The sequence below is a fragment of the Orbicella faveolata genome, unplaced genomic scaffold (genome assembly GCF_042242905.1).
Source record: "Orbicella faveolata isolate gen_17 unplaced genomic scaffold, um_ofav_v1 contig_26, whole genome shotgun sequence".
Lineage (NCBI taxonomy): Eukaryota > Metazoa > Cnidaria > Anthozoa > Scleractinia > Merulinidae > Orbicella > Orbicella faveolata.
In genome coordinates, this window is record NW_028301554.1 from 7,180,533 (window position 1) to 7,197,500 (window position 16,968).

Below are 16,968 nucleotides of genomic sequence, written 5' to 3' on the forward strand. Positions count from 1 at the left end.
ATGCGAACTTCACTTTCACTCCCACGCGTGGTGAGTTTATCAGGTTAGAGCAATTTTAAAGCAAAAAGATGCCTTACTTGTCAGCAGCTTTTACTTTCACTTTTAAATACATGTGTACAACAGTCACCCTACCAGCCACCCCACCGCAACTATTTGCACCGACAGGATTATACCAATACCATCTCCCCTCGGGAGAATTTGTCTTCCATTCAGTCTTTCCGATCGTTTAAATTTCGCGCTCGTATGGTAATCGGAAATTTCAAAAACTCCCGCGGGCATTTAGAAGCTTATACCGCCATTGTTCAAAATGACCATATAAGACCAATTTTAGGTCTTATAACAATGCCTATTGTTATCAATGTTGAGCCGGTTTTCTTGATACGTGAAAATAGTCAATGATTTTGTTTTAGTTTGCATCTATTTCACCGCAAAACATTACCGGTCTAGATGCCGGTTTAGATAGGAAAATCTACAATCATGGACAAAAGCAATTGAGATACTCCCCGAAAAAGACCTGTTTCGTCGAAGGGGTGAGTTTTTCACTCTCCAATTTTCACATTTCGACCCCCTCTCCCCTTTTCAATGTTGTAACCACGTGACAGTATCTACAGCGCGTATTTCAACATTGAAAACGGGGAGAGAGGGGTTTGGCTATCGACAAAAAAGATGTTTTTGAAATTATGGAAGGACGCCGATAGGAAGCGTTTGTTTTGCTCAACTGGGTCAACACTTTTGTCCATGATTGTAGACCGCTTTCAATATCGATTTCAGCCGATCCAATTCGTGAATTTGGTAGTTCCCAGTCCTTGTGAGACAGAGCCATATAATAAATGTAAGTAAGAGAATTTGGGCTGGTGTCTCCAAACAAATCACAAACCTCGTGCTCTTCTGACGTCGTCTTTCGAAAACTTATGTATGGCAATGCCTTCCATGCAAGTGGTGTTTTTACAGCTCACCAAACAGGGCCCTCCGTTAACACAAAACTTCCCATTCTTTCGCTTGTTTCTCTCGGCTGCTGTGATGGCTGGGAGGTTTTACACACCAGTTATGACGTCAACGGTCCTAATTTGCGTATTTTGACCGCGCGCGGAATGTCGCACATTTTTGATTGGAATTAGCCGACTTCGAAACAGGAAAAAAAATTATTGCGCGCTTGTCCGAAGCCCAAAATCAAAAATTACCAATCAGAGAAATATAGACTTCAATATTTTAGGATTAAAAAAGTGAGGAAAATTTTCATTTCATTCAAAAATTATCAAATATAGTTAAATTCGATTTAGAAACAAAACTTTTTTGTATGATGCACTGAAAAGCTATCCTCCTTATGCATATTTTAATTGTATAATTTCTCAAGTAAGGAAAAGTTTACAGAGATCACATCAGTTTTAACATACAACTTATTTTTAAACAAGAAAAACTAAAGATATCACATAAGGTTACAACTCTTAATTTATTAAAAAATCTTTATTTAACGAAAGAATACTTGCAAGAGGAACGATGTTCCTCTATTCCTAATACATGTTAAGATGAAAATCTTATTTTGAAAACCATTTCTAATATATTTATATAACTTTATTTCTACTTGTAGTCTGCATATCACTTGTACATAGAATTAAAAGTATATTTTTAAACCTTATGCATGTCGGTTTCTTGGTTTTTGTTTTTGTTTTTGTTTTCTCATGCCGCCACTTTACAAATCAAAATCCCATTTCTTTAAATTTCCCGGGACATAAATTTCACTACTTAGCCAGTTTGGATCAGTCAAAGGATTGTTTTTCAACATCTAACTCGCATTCACAGAAACTTTCGTTTATCATCTGAGTGGATCATATCTTACTTAATGGTACTTCTGCAGACCTACTCACCTACCTCTCACAGCATTTTCGTACGCGCCATCATCATTCACCTGGCCTTCGACGAGTATCAAAAATAGAACGAACAATCCCACTTGTAATACCAACTGACTCCATCCATCATACACCAATGTCCGCCTGGATATCAATTCCTCCATCTGGCCACGTTAGAGCCTTTCTTCGAGTTTTTCTTCAAATTCTAACTTCAATCAAACCCTCCACACTCGCCTTTCTTCACTTCGTTCAACAATTCACTCGAAATGGCTGCCGCTGACCACTATTACTATAGGGTCGTACATTACGTCATACAGATCACGCAATGATGGCGTGATCTTGTGGAAAAACTTTTACGCCTCGCAAACCACTTGGCGACTTGCGAAAAAAACATTTTTTTTCGTCAAAGTTTCGTTGGAATATTTGAAAGTAGTAAGATGAAGGAAACTACATTCCACACAAGGTATTTTTTGTTTATCCTTTTTTCCCACTAACAAGTTTTAAACTTCTTTCCTATTTATTTTTCGTAACACACATTCCCCAAAATTGTTACTTTGTTTTTTCGTCCCTTCCCCAGCCCCTTTTTATTATTCTATCGCTGATACAGCATACTTTTCTAACATCCATCCTCTCATACGCCCAGTTTTATTATCATTTTTTCCTTTTCATACATTTTTCTCTCATTATTCTTCCGTAATCTCCGTTGCCTCAACGTTTCTTTTCTTCAATCACTCGGCACGAGGATGTCGGGCATTGACCTGGTACCAGGTTAAAAACATCCTCGCTCAGTTGTGCTTTGCCCCTGACGACTCACAACCGTTAGGAGCCTTGGTGCCGATGCATCCTTCTTTCCTTTGCCCGGCCGGATGGTTTCCATTTCTCTCCATCTCTATCAGTCTTGAACCTTTTGTTGATACCAGGAGCCATAATCGGGGACGGAGACCGAAAGTCTCGGGATTCGCGCGTACCTATGATATGGGACAATTTTTCTATTTTTAGAACAAATTGCGCCATCCTGACGTCATATATCCGCGCGGATTCACGCACATGTCGGGGGCTCTCGCGTGGATGTTGTCACGTTGCCTGATCAAATGGTGAGAGTTGAGAGATTCTCTTGCGTATTTTTCACAGCGATAGCAGGGAATAAGGCAGGGAATACGAACCAGGGCCCTTATATGTAGTTTTATGCTCTGAGCTAACGGAAAAGGTGGGTTTTTCGGGGTCGAAAACAAGACTTCAATCTCGCGCTGGGAATGAATAATAAGATCTGCTCACGCTGGTTGTAAGCTTACGCGTATGTTTTTGCGTTTGTTCTGACTTAAGAATATAGCAAGAAAACTCTCTACTCTGGTATCGAGTTAATTTGTGAGTTTCTCAGACAATGGTTCATCATAACCAAAACCTGTTTTGACGGTTTCTTATTGTTTCTGCTTGTTTGGTGGGTTTGCAAAAGTTTTTGAAAGGAGAGTCTGACGTGTGCAATTAGCTCATTTGCATAGTGCAGTTCGTGCACTTTCAAGTCCGAGTCGGTGTTTTCAATTGTCAACAAATCTTGACAAAGATTTCTTTCGTTATCTTTTGTGCTGAGCTGCTGTAACAAATTTCACGAACGCAAAAAAGGCTACTAACATCATGTGTCTTTCTTCAACATAAGCATAGTGAAGTTTTACACTGCGAAAATGAAAATAGACAAGGAGTTTTGATAACTCGATCAACAAAATCGAAATCGTTATTCCAAGTTGATTAAAGAAAGCGTTATCGTAACTTTGCTGATTATTTCTGCTTTATTCACATATTTTCAGTTTAGCTTTTAATATGTTCTCAAACATTTATCAATCTTAAACATATTTAAAAACTATAGAGTTATTGTTGGAGTTCGATGTACGCTTTCACACGAAAGTGCGGTGGAAGTACAATTTGTCATGTTTACTGACTGTACAAAACACGCATCGGCGGGCGCTCTCATTCATCGACAACAGAGAATTTACTGGATTTTTACACGAATAAAACTGAGCAGTATCTACGGACGTAAAGTTATTGGGCCTTGATGAAACATCAAGCGTTGCTTACAATTCAAGCGAAACTCAAACTAGCAATTATTTTGTTTTACTTTTCGGTCGCGATAGACTGACAAATTCCTCGCAAGCGTGTGGCAAGAGGAGCTAGGAAACTATGAAGTCCTGAAGCTCTGCTATATCTAAATATATCCAGCTAGTTTTTTGGTGTGTAATGGAAAAGCTGTTAATCTTCAACATATGTGAAATTTAAAGTGGAGTAATGTACAGCTCATGTAAAAGAAGCATCCGTCGGAACACAACTTGGTCAGCGATATATGTAAGCTTACAGCGGAACATACCTAAAATTCGACACTGTCTTACTTCACTCAAACTGGAGCAGCTTACGACGAAAATACTTAAGCAAAATTCCAACAGACGTAAACGCGTTGAGTTGTGGGCCAAAAACATGAAAAATTTCGGGAATTTCGGACGCCTTTTCCCCCGCGCGACATCCGCAAAAATCCTCGCAGCATGTACGCGCGTGTGCCGCAGGCGATGGCGCAATTTGTTCTAAAAATAGAATTATTGTCCCATATCATGGGGACAAGCCCAATACTAGAAATGGCGCGCGCTTACGGTCTCCGTCCCCGATTATGGCTCCTGTTGATACTTCGTTTCCTCGACCTCTACACCTCAATCCAACTCCTTTAATAAAAAATAATACAATTTGCTCATATTAATATGTACAGGAATTACATTATTCCCAATTTTAAACCTCTAGTGCGAAAAAGATTTTAATTTTTCTATATTCTCCCTCTACAATATTTACTTTTGATACCGGTCCCAGATCCCCAAGACAGACAACACAACCCCTTCCCCACCATCAACCCCTTATCAATAAACTAACCATAAACCGGATTTTACCTTGCCCTCTTTTTCAATATATTCCCAGGCAAATATTATTACACTTACTACAACCTACATTTAAAGGGACACAGTCAGCTGGAGCACCTGCGCATTAGATGCCATTTCATAGCTAATTTGCATATCACAGAGACGCGATCCATACTGTTTTTAGCCAAATATGATAAAAATAGCATCATAGAATGAGCAAAAGCACACTCAAAACAGGCTATTCAGTAAACGATTGAAAATCAAGCAAAACACTGTGAAGATTAAAGCGGATGTACTTTGATTTCAGGTTGAGGTAAACTTTTTTCAAGGTGAGAAAACTAGTGTCCAGGTTAGCGCGGTCCCAAAGCTGATTGTGTCCCTTTAAGAACGAAAATTGAAATGAAAAATAGTTCCTTTCTATTTATGTGCCCAAGCAAATATCATCACATTTCCTGCAATCACCATTTAAGAACGAAAATATAAATGACAATGTTTCCTTTCTATCTCTACCCTTTACCCTTCTACAATATTTTCCCTTTTAAACTATTTCCTGACCACTAAACGAGGTAACCCGAACCCCAATATTTTTTCCCCTTCAGATACCTTCTTTATTATTTTCCCACCCTCTTCGCACCATCCCACCCAACTTTCTAAGCTTATACTACATAGTCCCAAGAAGAATTTGTCCTTTAATGTCTTACAATTCCTTTAAATTTTAAACTTATCCCAAGGGAATTTTCTACCCAACCCTTTGGCCCTAAACTAACCCTAAAGAGGATTTTCTCTTAGCCCTTACCTGAAAATAACCCTAACAAATCTATTTACCCTGCTCCCAAACCCTTAACCTAACCTAAGATTTATTTTTGTCCAAAATAAAGGGAAAATTTTCCGACCAACCTTCAGACCTAAAACTAAATATGCACAACACTTGAAAAAATGCGCCACACCTAAGAAAATGCGCCACACTTGGATAAATGCGCCTAACGTGGATAAATGCGCCACACTTAAGAAAATACCCCACACTTAGAAAAATGCGCCACAGTTAAGAAAATACGCCACTCGTGGAAAAATGCGACACACTTGGAAAAATGCGCCACACTGAAAAAAATGTGGCATACTTGGAAAAATGCGCCACACTTAAGAAAATGCGGCATACTCGCAAAAATGCGCCACACTTAAAAAATGCGCCACAATTGGAAATATGCGCCACACTTAAGAAAATGCGCACAATTGGAAAAATGCGCCACACTTAAGAAAATGCGTCACACTTGGAAAAATGCCCCACACTTAAGAAAATGCGGCACACTTGGAAAAATGCGCCACATTTGGAAAAATGCGCCACACTTAAGAAAATGCGGCACACTTGAAAATATGAGCCACACTAAAAAAAAATATGCGGCACACTCGGAAAAATGCGCCTCATTTAAGAAAATGCGGCACACTTTGAAAAATGCCGCGCACCTGGAAACATGCGCCACACTTTGAAAAAATGCGCCACACTTAAGAAAATGCCCCACACTTGGAAGAATGTGCCACACTTAAAAAAATCTTGCACACTTGGAAAAATGCGCCACACTTAAGAAAATGCGGCACACTTGACAAAATGCCCCACACTTGGAAAAATGCGCCACACTTAAACAAATCTTGCAAACTTGGAAAAATGCGCCACACTTAAGAAAATGCGGCACACTTGAAAATATGAGCCACACTAAAAAAAAAATATGCGGCACACCCGGAAAAATGCGCCTCATTTAAGAAAATGCGGCACACTTTGAAAAATGCGGCACACCTGGAAACATGCGCCACACTTTGAAAAAATGCGCCACACTTAAGAAAATGCCCCACACTTGGAAGAATGTGCCACACTTAAAATAATCTTGCACACTTGGAAAAATGCGGCACACTTAAAAGAATCTGGCACACTTGGAAAAATGCGCCACACTTAAGAAAATGCGGCATACTCGCAAAAATGCGCCACACTTAAAAAATGCGCCACAATTGGAAATATGCGCCACACTTAAGAAAATGCGCACAATTGGAAAAATGCGCCACACTTAAGAAAATGCGGCACACTTGGAAAAATGCCCCACACTTAAGAAAATGCGGCACACTTGGAAAAATGCGCCACATTTGGAAAAATGCGCCACACTTAAGAAAATGCGGCACACTTGAAAATATGAGCCACACTAAAAAAAAATATGCGGCACACTCGGAAAAATGCGCCTCATTTAAGAAAATGCGGCACACTTTGAAAAATGCCGCGCACCTGGAAACATGCGCCACACTTTGAAAAAATGCGCCACACTTAAGAAAATGCCCCACACTTGGAAGAATGTGCCACACTTAAAAAAATCTTGCACACTTGGAAAAATGCGCCACACTTAAGAAAATGCGGCACACTTGACAAAATGCCCCACACTTGGAAAAATGCGCCACACTTAAACAAATCTTGCAAACTTGGAAAAATGCGCCACACTTAAGAAAATGCGGCACACTTGAAAATATGAGCCACACTAAAAAAAAAATATGCGGCACACCCGGAAAAATGCGCCTCATTTAAGAAAATGCGGCACACTTTGAAAAATGCGGCACACCTGGAAACATGCGCCACACTTTGAAAAAATGCGCCACACTTAAGAAAATGCCCCACACTTGGAAGAATGTGCCACACTTAAAATAATCTTGCACACTTGGAAAAATGCGGCACACTTAAAAGAATCTGGCACACTTGGAAAAATGCGCCACACTTAAGAAAATGCGGCACACTTCGACAAATGCGCCTCACGGGGATAAATGCACCACACTTAAGAAAATGCAACACACTTGGAAAAATGCGGCACACCTGGAAACATGCGCCACACTTCGAAAAAATGCGCCACACTTCGAAAAAATGCGCCACACTTAAGAAAATGCGGCACACTTGGAAAAATGTGCCACACTTAAAAGAATCTGGCACACTTGGAAAAATGCGCCACACTTAAACAAATCTGGCACACTTGGAAAAATGCGCCGCAATTAAGAAAATGCAGCACATTTCGATAAATGCAACCCACGTGGATAAATGCGCCACACTTAAAAAAATGCAGCACACTTGGAAAAATGCGGCACATCTCGAAACATGCGCCACACTTTGAAAAAATACGCCAAACTTAAGAAAATGCCCCACACTTGGAAAAATGTGCCAAACTTAAAAAAATATGGCACACTTGGAAAAATGCGTCACACTTAAGAAAATGCGGCACACTTCGATAAATGCGCCTCACGTGGATAAATACGCCACACTTAAGAAAATGCAGCACACTTGGAAAAATGCGGCACACCTGGAAACATGCGCCACACGTTGAAAAAATGCGCCACACTCAAGAAAATGCCCCACACTTAAAAAAATGTGCCACACTTAAAAAAAATCTGACACACTTGGAAAATGCGGCACACTTCGATAAATGCGCCTCACGTGGATAAATGCGCCACACTTAAGAAAATGCGGTAGAATTGGAAAAAATTGCCACACTTAAAAAAATCTGGCACACTTGGAAAGATGCGCCAAACTCAAGAAAATGCCCCACACTTGGAAAAATGTGCCACACTTAAAAAATGCGGCACAATTGGAAATATGCGCCACACTTAAGAAAATGCGCACAATTGGAAAAATGCGCCACGCTTAAGAAAATGCGGCACACTTGGAAAAATGCCCCACACTTAAGAAAATGCGGCACACTTGGAAAAATGCGGCACACTTGGAAAAATGCGCCTCGTTTAAGAAAATGCGGCACACTTTGAAAAATGCGGCGCACCTGGAAACATGCGCCACACTTTGAAAAAATGCGCCACACTTAAGAAAATGCCCCACACTTGGAAGAATGTGCCACACTTAAAAAAATCTTGCACACTTGGAAAAATGCGCCACACTTAAAAAAATCTTGCACACTTGGAAAAATGCGCCACACTTAAGAAAATGCGGTACACTTGAAAATATGAGCCACACTAAAAAAAAAATATGCGGCACACTCGGATAAATGCGCCTCATTTAAGAAAATGCGGCACACCTGGAAACACTCGCCACACTTTGAAAAAATGCGCCACACTTAAGAAAATGCGCGAGACTTGGAAGAATGTGCAACACTTAACAAAATCTTGCACACTTGGAAAAATGTGCCACACTTAGAAAAATCTGGCACACTTGGAAAAATGCGCCACACTTAAGAAAATGCGGCACACTTCGACAAATGCGCCTCACGGGGAAAAATGCACCACACTTAAGAAAATGCAGCACACTTGGAAAAATGCGGCACACCTGGAAACATGCGCCACACTTCGAAAAAATGCGCCACACTTAAGAAAATACGGCACACTTGGAAAAATGTGCCACACTTAAGAAAATGCGGCACACTTCGACAAATGCGCCTCACGGGGATAAATGCACCACACTTAAGAAAATGCAGCACACTTGGAAAAATGCGGCACACCTGGAAACATGCGCCACACTTCGAAAAAATGCGCCACACTTAAGAAAATACGGCACACTTGGAAAAATGTGCCACACTTACAAAAATCTGGCACACTTGGAAAAATGCGCCACACTTAAGAAAATGCGGCACACTTCGACAAATGCGCCTCACGGGGATAAATGCACCACACTTAAGAAAATGCAGCACACTTGGAAAAATGCGGCACACCTGGAAACATGCGCCACACGTTGAAAAAATACGCCACACTCAAGAAAATGCCCCACACTTGGAAAAATGTCTCACACTTAAAAAAATCTGGCACACTTGGAAAATTGCGGCACACTTAAAAGAATCTGGCACACTTGGAAAAATGCGCCGCAATTAAGAAAATGCGGCACACTTCGATAAATGCGCCCCAGGTGGATAAATACGCCACACGTAAGAAAATGCAGCACACTTGGAAAAATGCGCCACACCTGGAAACATGCGCCACACTTTAAAAAAATACGCCACACTCAAGAAAATGCCCCACACTTGGAAAAATGCGCCACACTTAAGAAAATGCGGCACACTTGGAAAAATGCGCCACAATTAAGAAAATTCGGTACAATTAGAAAAATGTGCCACACTTAAAAAAATCTGGCACACTTGGAAAGATGCGCCACACTTGGATAAATGCGCCTCATGTGGAAAAATGCGCCACACTTAAGAAAATGCACCAGACTTGGAAAAATGCGCCACACTTAAGAAAATGCGGCACACTTGGAAAAATACGCCACACTTAAGAAAATTCGGCACACTTGGAAAAATGTGCCACACTTAAAAAAATCTGGCACACTTGGAAAAATGCGCCACACTTAAAAAAATGCGGCACACTTCGATAAATGCGCCTCACATGGATAAATGCGCCTTACTTAAGAAAATGCAGCACACTTGGAAAAATGCGCCACACCTGGAAACATGCGCCACACTTTAAAAAAATACGCCACACTCAAGAAAATGCCCCACACTTGGAAAAATGTGCCACACTTAAAAAAATATGGCACACTTGGAAAAATGCGCCACACTTAAGAAAAGGCGGCACACTTCGATAAATGCGCCTCACATGGATAAATGCGCCTCACTTAAGAAAATGCAGCAAATTTGGAAAAATGCGGCACACCTGGAAACATGCGCCACACGTTGAAAAAATACGCCACACTTAAGAAAATGCCCCACACTTGGAAAAATGCGCCACACTTAAGAAAATGCGGCACACTTGGAAAAATGCGCCACAATTAAGAAAATTCGGTACAATTAGAAAAATGTGCCACACTTAAAAAAATCTGGCACACTTGGAAAGATGCGCCACACTTAAAAAGATGCGCCACACTTGGATAAATGCGCCTCATGTGGATAAATGCGCCACACTTAAGAAAATGCACCAGACTTGGAAAAATGCGCCACACTTAAGAAAATGCGGCACACTTGGAAAAATACGCCACACTTAAGAAAATTCGGCACACTTGGAAAAATGTGCCACACTTAAAAAAATCTGGCACACTTGGAAAAATGCGCCACACTTAAGAAAATGCGCCACACTTGGATAAATGCGCCTCAAGTCGATAAATACGCTACACTTAGGAAAATGCGCCACACTTGGAAAAATGGGCCACACTTAAGAAAATGCTCACACTTGGAAAAATGCGCCACACTTAAGAAAATTCGGTACACTTCGATAAATGCGCCACACTTGGATAAATGCGCCTCAAGTGGATAAATACGCCACACTTAGGAAAATGCGCCACACTTGGAAAATGCGCCACACTTAAGAAAATGCTCACACTTGGAAAAATGCGCCACACTTAAGAAAATACCTGACATCAAGAAAATTTTTACCACGACCTTCAAGCAAAATTAACCCTTGGCTAAAAGTTTCTTACCCTGCCTGTTAATACCCTTTTACCTTTTGTACAGCTACAACAACTTAACCTCTCATGGAACTAGATCACATCCCAACTTAACAGCCTTTTAACAACCGCATATGGCAACAATCAAGACAACATATTACTAATGAACGCCTGCAACTTTTCCACTCACTTAATGGAGATGTCTTCTACCCCATCCTAACCTGGTCCACCAACATTCAGCAACTTTTCTGGAAGAAACCAACAAGAGAAAATGAGTCTTTCCAACTTATGTTATTTTTCATTGGCAACGGCTGTCCACCAGAATTAATAGCAAAATGGGTTCTGACCTCTCAACATTGGGCTTCACATTTGAAAGGAGAAAAGAGAGCGAGGCAAATTGACTTCATTGTGCTAAACCTCACTTCTAAAGCCAACATCTGGTTCTATTTTGACATTCACCATGGTCAATGGCTTTATCTGAATGGAGAAAAAAAATAGATTCAATTAACCAATAATCGTTTATAAATTTGCATACATGGAACAGTCTTGTTGACTGCAATCTGTATCAGTTATATTAAATTATGCACAACACTGGTAACTATGCTTTTTTCATTATGCTGATGGACAAGAACGATAATAATAACAACTAACTGACCAAATAAGCTGTCCCTCATACACGAAACTCACCCTCTCTAACAATTTTGACATAATATACGCCCACTACCCAGACTATAATACCCTATTTTACATATTCACGCCTTTTATACACAACTAAAACAAACCTATAGGGCTAACCCCGTTAAATCAAAATAACCATAACACAACAACCACCATAATTACCTTTTAAATTGCTGTTTTCCGTGTAGAGAAAAATTCTCCTACCCTTACCCTCATAAAGATTTATTACCCCACCTCGAGGGACCCATGCAAACCCCTAAAGTATTTCTACCATACCCTTCATCAAACCTCCAGCATTTAGTGCGCTATCTTTCACTCAATTTTTCTTAATTCTGCAAATGTTTTGTTTTCTGTTAATTTATTTTTTATCATATTTTATTTATTTATTTATTTTATTTTATCTAATTTTAATTCTAATCAACAATGATTTAGATAAACATATACAGGTAAAAACTAACGATAGATAAATCCGACGTTTCGGCGACATCTTGGCGCCATTGTCAAGGGAAACTAATTAAATATGCGATTTCAAGAGTAACTAAGAGTTCAGAGTTTCTAATTTGCATAAGTTAGACAAAGACTTTAGCGCGAACTGAGTCTGATTGTACATTTCATTTCTTCACCACAATTGAGCTGGAGTTTGCTTTGTTGCAGAGGTCCCTCCCTCAATTTTACCACTAACCTAAACGCTAATCTTTTGTCTATTTTATTTACATCCATACACATTCCCACCCTTGCATACATTTTTTTTTTCTTTTTACCCACTGATCACGAGATTTTTCATGAGTGGATTAGGAACCCACATTCTTGGGATTCCATATATCAACACCAAAGGAAGCCACGGAGGTTGCTAGTGAAACTACTGACTAATATACTTAATACAAAATGAAAGGATTACTTTCCCAACATAACTCAGATTTTATTACCATGCCACATTACCTTATACTTAGTATAATATAAGGTCGTGTTCTATTGGGATCAACCGTTTCGACTGAAACCGGTTTAATTTGGGTTGATACGGTTGACGTTTCTCAATAGATCACTTTTCTAACCATTTCCGGTTGAAACGCGGTAACTTCTGGGAACAGTCCTCACGCGAGCTACAATCACGCGGCACAATCACGAAATGCTTTTTGAACTGTTTCAACCTGGTTTGAAGCCGGTTCAAAAAGCCTTGATCAACCAAACCAGCCAAAAACGGTTTTCCCCAAATAGAAAACGAAAAAACCGACCAGCCAGAAACCGTTAATCCCAATAGAACACGACCTAAATGTATTGTATGTATTTTGCGTTTTTTTTTTTTTTCGCTTGGCTAGTTAGGCTAGGAGCGTGTTCCTAAGTCGCTAAAAGGACAATTACTAGCCCAAGAACAAGTTCAGCACACTGTGTAACATTGAAATTTCATTCCAAGTTTATCTTTAATGATTGGCGTATATTAAGGAAAAAGGTGACTGCATGTCAATTGATGCCGTCAAACATTGTTAACTCCTTCGGCTTTGGGTATTAGCTGTTTCCTCGACACGTTTGAAAATTGAAGGCATCCCCGATACAGCACTTACACGTTGCTTTCACATAACAAACGTTCTCAAAGTTGTAATTTATTATTACTCGGGCTTCCGTAGGAAAGCCCGAGTCATAAAATGCAAGCGTTTTGGTCGCCAAAAGGGGGTCATGGTCCCAGGGGTTCCATGCGTAGACCGTGGAAACTGGGGACGAGAAACGGGACGTTGCTCGCTCTTCGTGACAGACTGCGGTGTTTTGCGAAGAACGTTTTAGCAAGAATCGCGCCTTATACGTTCATCTCACATACAGAGATGTCGATCGTTTTCGGAAAGGGTCGGTCCCCGTACTATATTGCTTGAAAGCCAGCCAGGCAAGCAAAGTTCACGCTCGAAATATTTTAGGTATAGCGCTGTAAATTTTCACTTTCAATACAAAACTCATAACCTTTATCGATCGATTGGTCGATGCTGCGAGGTCTTTTTTACAATCAACTTCCTGTTTAATGTTTTGGGAAATTAATTATACATTTTTATTAAAGGGAACTATTTACACACGTTTGAGATAACCGTCAGTTCTTTACAAACTTTTCCGTAAAACCACCATGGAGTATATGAATAACAAGCTTACTCATTCACTGTTTTAAGGAAATAAAATGAAGCAAAACAACCCAACCATCATCTGAAACCTTTACTTAAAAACAAGGGGAAAAAAACAGCAGATGTTTCTGTGTTGATCAACTTTTCAAATTTGAGGAACATGACATAAGCTTCGCGATGGATGACGCAACTTAGTCACGATTTAAGGCAATCATTAAAAAATCTTTCTGAAAAATATTTTTCTCTCGCGTCTTTCAAACTAACACGACTACTCTTTTGTTTTGTTTTATTTTTGTAACGAAAAAACAAAACAACCGATCTTAAGCGTTTTAAGCATTTCATAATGACGTTTGTCACAAAAAACGATTAAAATGATGATAAAATGATGAAGTGGGGAAATAAGTAAGGCTTTTATTTCATGGGCGCAATTTGCAGTCACGTACAGAAAAGAACCCTGCCGTTGCTAATTCTTTGTTCCTGTCACGTTTATCTGATCTGCCTGCGTTACAATCTATGCTCATTATTAGCGACCGAAATAACACAATTCTAACAAGTGATCAATAATATTTGGAATAACTATCAAGCCCAAAATGCACGAATTGAGGACCTATCTTGAAGTCCCTGTGTCGTTTTCTTTTCGCAGAAAGACCGTAGTGTCAACCTCATGTCCGTGTTGAAGCCGGTAAACATTGCAGTCATAACACGCTCGCAGACGTATTAAGTTGCACATGGGTGTCTATAAAGTCTTGACAAGTTGCGTCAGTGTAAAGTCAACTGAGACATGTCATGTGAAAGATTAGTCCACGATGATTGGCCTTAAAACGGTCAAAAAACTACAAATTTGGTCATGATCTGTCACTGCTACTCTTTCTCATCTATTGCGGTTTGGAGAACTCCTATTTTTCCCATCAAGTAACGATACGTTATTATCGGTAAAGTTTAATCGACGTTTCAATCGTTCAGTGAAACCAAAATATGATGAGAACAGAGGCAGCTACGAATAGCTCACAGAACGCGACTGGTTCATCAAGAATTGATCCTTCCAAGGCAGAAAGCATCGCATTGTGCACCGCATTTATTTTGACATTTGTATTTATTGTTGTAGGAAACTTGCTCACCATTATTCTGTTTGCAGCAGACAGGAGACTTCGTAAGAGAAGTTTGTTTCTAGTCATCAAAATGGCGTTTGCTGACCTGATGTTAGGAATTCTGTCGCTACCTATCTACATTTACAGTTTTGGGAGCAGTTTTCAACTTTGGAACGGTGGTTCGTCGATGTCTTTGTCCATTTTCTACGCGATCATTGATATCTTTTTCTCGAATTTGTCCTTAATTTCTGCAGCTTTCATATCTGGTGAGAGATTTTACGCAATTTACTGACCGTTTAAGCACCGAACACTGCCAAAGCGAGCATACCGTATTATTATTTTTACTGTGTGGGCACTGACTCTCCTTATCGCGGCCCTCTTCAGTGCAACACATCTCTTGTTTTCATTCAAACATTATATGTATTATTGGATGCCATACGTCTTGATTATAACATTCATCATATGTGGCTGTAACATCGGCATTTGGAGAAAGTTTCGACACGGAAATGTCGCTTCACAAGAGCAAAAGAGAGACTCGAGAAACAAACGCTTAACAAAGACCTTGCTATTTGTGTCTATTCTTGCTTTGCTGTCCTGGATCGCTTTAGTCATTTTCAAGTGTTTAATTTTCGTGTATGATGTCCAAATACCGTGGAAATTTTATGCCTTGGTGAACGTTATAAATTACTCCAATTCGTTTGCAAATCCAGTTGTGTACGCATTAGAATACCTGAGTTTAGAAAAGCCCTGGTTTTGTGCTGTTTAAGAAAACCAGCGGCGCCAAACATGGTTAATATTAATAGAAGAAGTAACAAGACTCCGGAGACAGAGCTCAGAACTTTACGAACAGACAACAGTCTCCTACAGCTGAAGTTTAATCAAGAATTTCTGGATACCAAACTTTAGAAACTCTGAGTTGATGTTGTAGATTAGACGCTCTTGAATTGTAAAGCGAAGCATATGTTCCGTGATCAGGGAAGCGTCCTAAATAAATTTGTTTACACGCATATTTTGTCTCTTAAGGTAATTTCATTGAAATAGAACTCGCAATAAAGTTTTTTTTCGAACTTTACCTGTTGGCTGCTTATTTCAAGAGCATTTAAATTTTGCTTAAATTTAACGTTAAAAAGCAACGACGTTTCGACCATTCGACGGTTATTTTCAAGTTGTAAATGAAGTAAAATTTTTGCATACGCCCAAACATATACAATCGATTATAGGAATGCTACTGAGACACTGACTAAAACTCTAAGATATTTACGATGCAAGAAATAATTAAGTAAATAGCTTCTTGATGGAAGAACTGCCAATTCGAGGAGAGTTTGAACGCACGGTTTAACATTGTCCTTAGTAGAGAATGTTTATACCAAAGCCATGTTGACATAAGGTATAAACATTCTCTACTGAAGACAATGTTAAACCGTGAGTTCAAACTCTCCTCGAATTGGCAGTTTTTCCATCAAGAATGTGAACGTCTTAAAATGGTTTTTGCTCGCCTGCATTATCCCAAAACCCTTTTAGAGAACACCATCAGACATTTTATTGAAATGAAAGTTACTGAGAATGTGTGTTCTAAACAACAAGTATCCGAGGAACAAGATGCACCCATCAGAATTGTCTTACCGTTCAAAGACCAAAAAAGGTGATCCCTGCATTCAATCTAAATAAAAAATAGTTTGGTTTAACAATAGCCACCATTTTGTATATGTTGTGTATGTGCACGCGCTCGTGAGCGCGCGCTAATGACGCAAAAATCGTGCGTAGTAGGGATGCGCAATGCAATTCGATCTGAGGAATAACCTTAACTCCGTTTGAGCACCGCCTCTAACCACAACTAAACTACAAGGAATATTTAACTTGGCTCAGGACCACGTAACATGTAAACTACTATTCAACAAATTTCCAACCAGTTTAAGGCCATAAGGCATGAGATGTTTATTATTCCACTGAATAATTTTAGGGTTGGTAAAAATTACATGAGTAAGAGAATTTGGGCCAATGTCTTCGAAAAAATCAGAAACCTTGTGC

At 39.7% G+C, this 16,968-nt stretch overlaps 1 long non-coding RNA gene and 1 pseudogene across 1 annotated transcript in view; one reads left to right on the forward strand and one right to left on the reverse strand.

The window, feature by feature from the left end:
* Positions 1 to 1,682: 1,682 nt before the first annotated feature.
* Positions 1,683 to 16,968, reverse strand: part of LOC149107911 (uncharacterized) — a 21,695-nt gene continuing 6,409 nt past the window's right edge. The window contains exons 2-4 of the long non-coding RNA XR_016209154.1: positions 11,423 to 11,552; positions 11,266 to 11,323; positions 1,683 to 4,549 (exon numbers count right to left, since the gene is read on the reverse strand). This is a non-coding gene — a long non-coding RNA (uncharacterized LOC149107911). The remainder of the gene's footprint in view (positions 4,550 to 11,265; positions 11,324 to 11,422; positions 11,553 to 16,968) is intronic.
* LOC149107912 (adenosine receptor A3-like) lies at positions 14,828 to 15,846 on the forward strand (annotated as a pseudogene).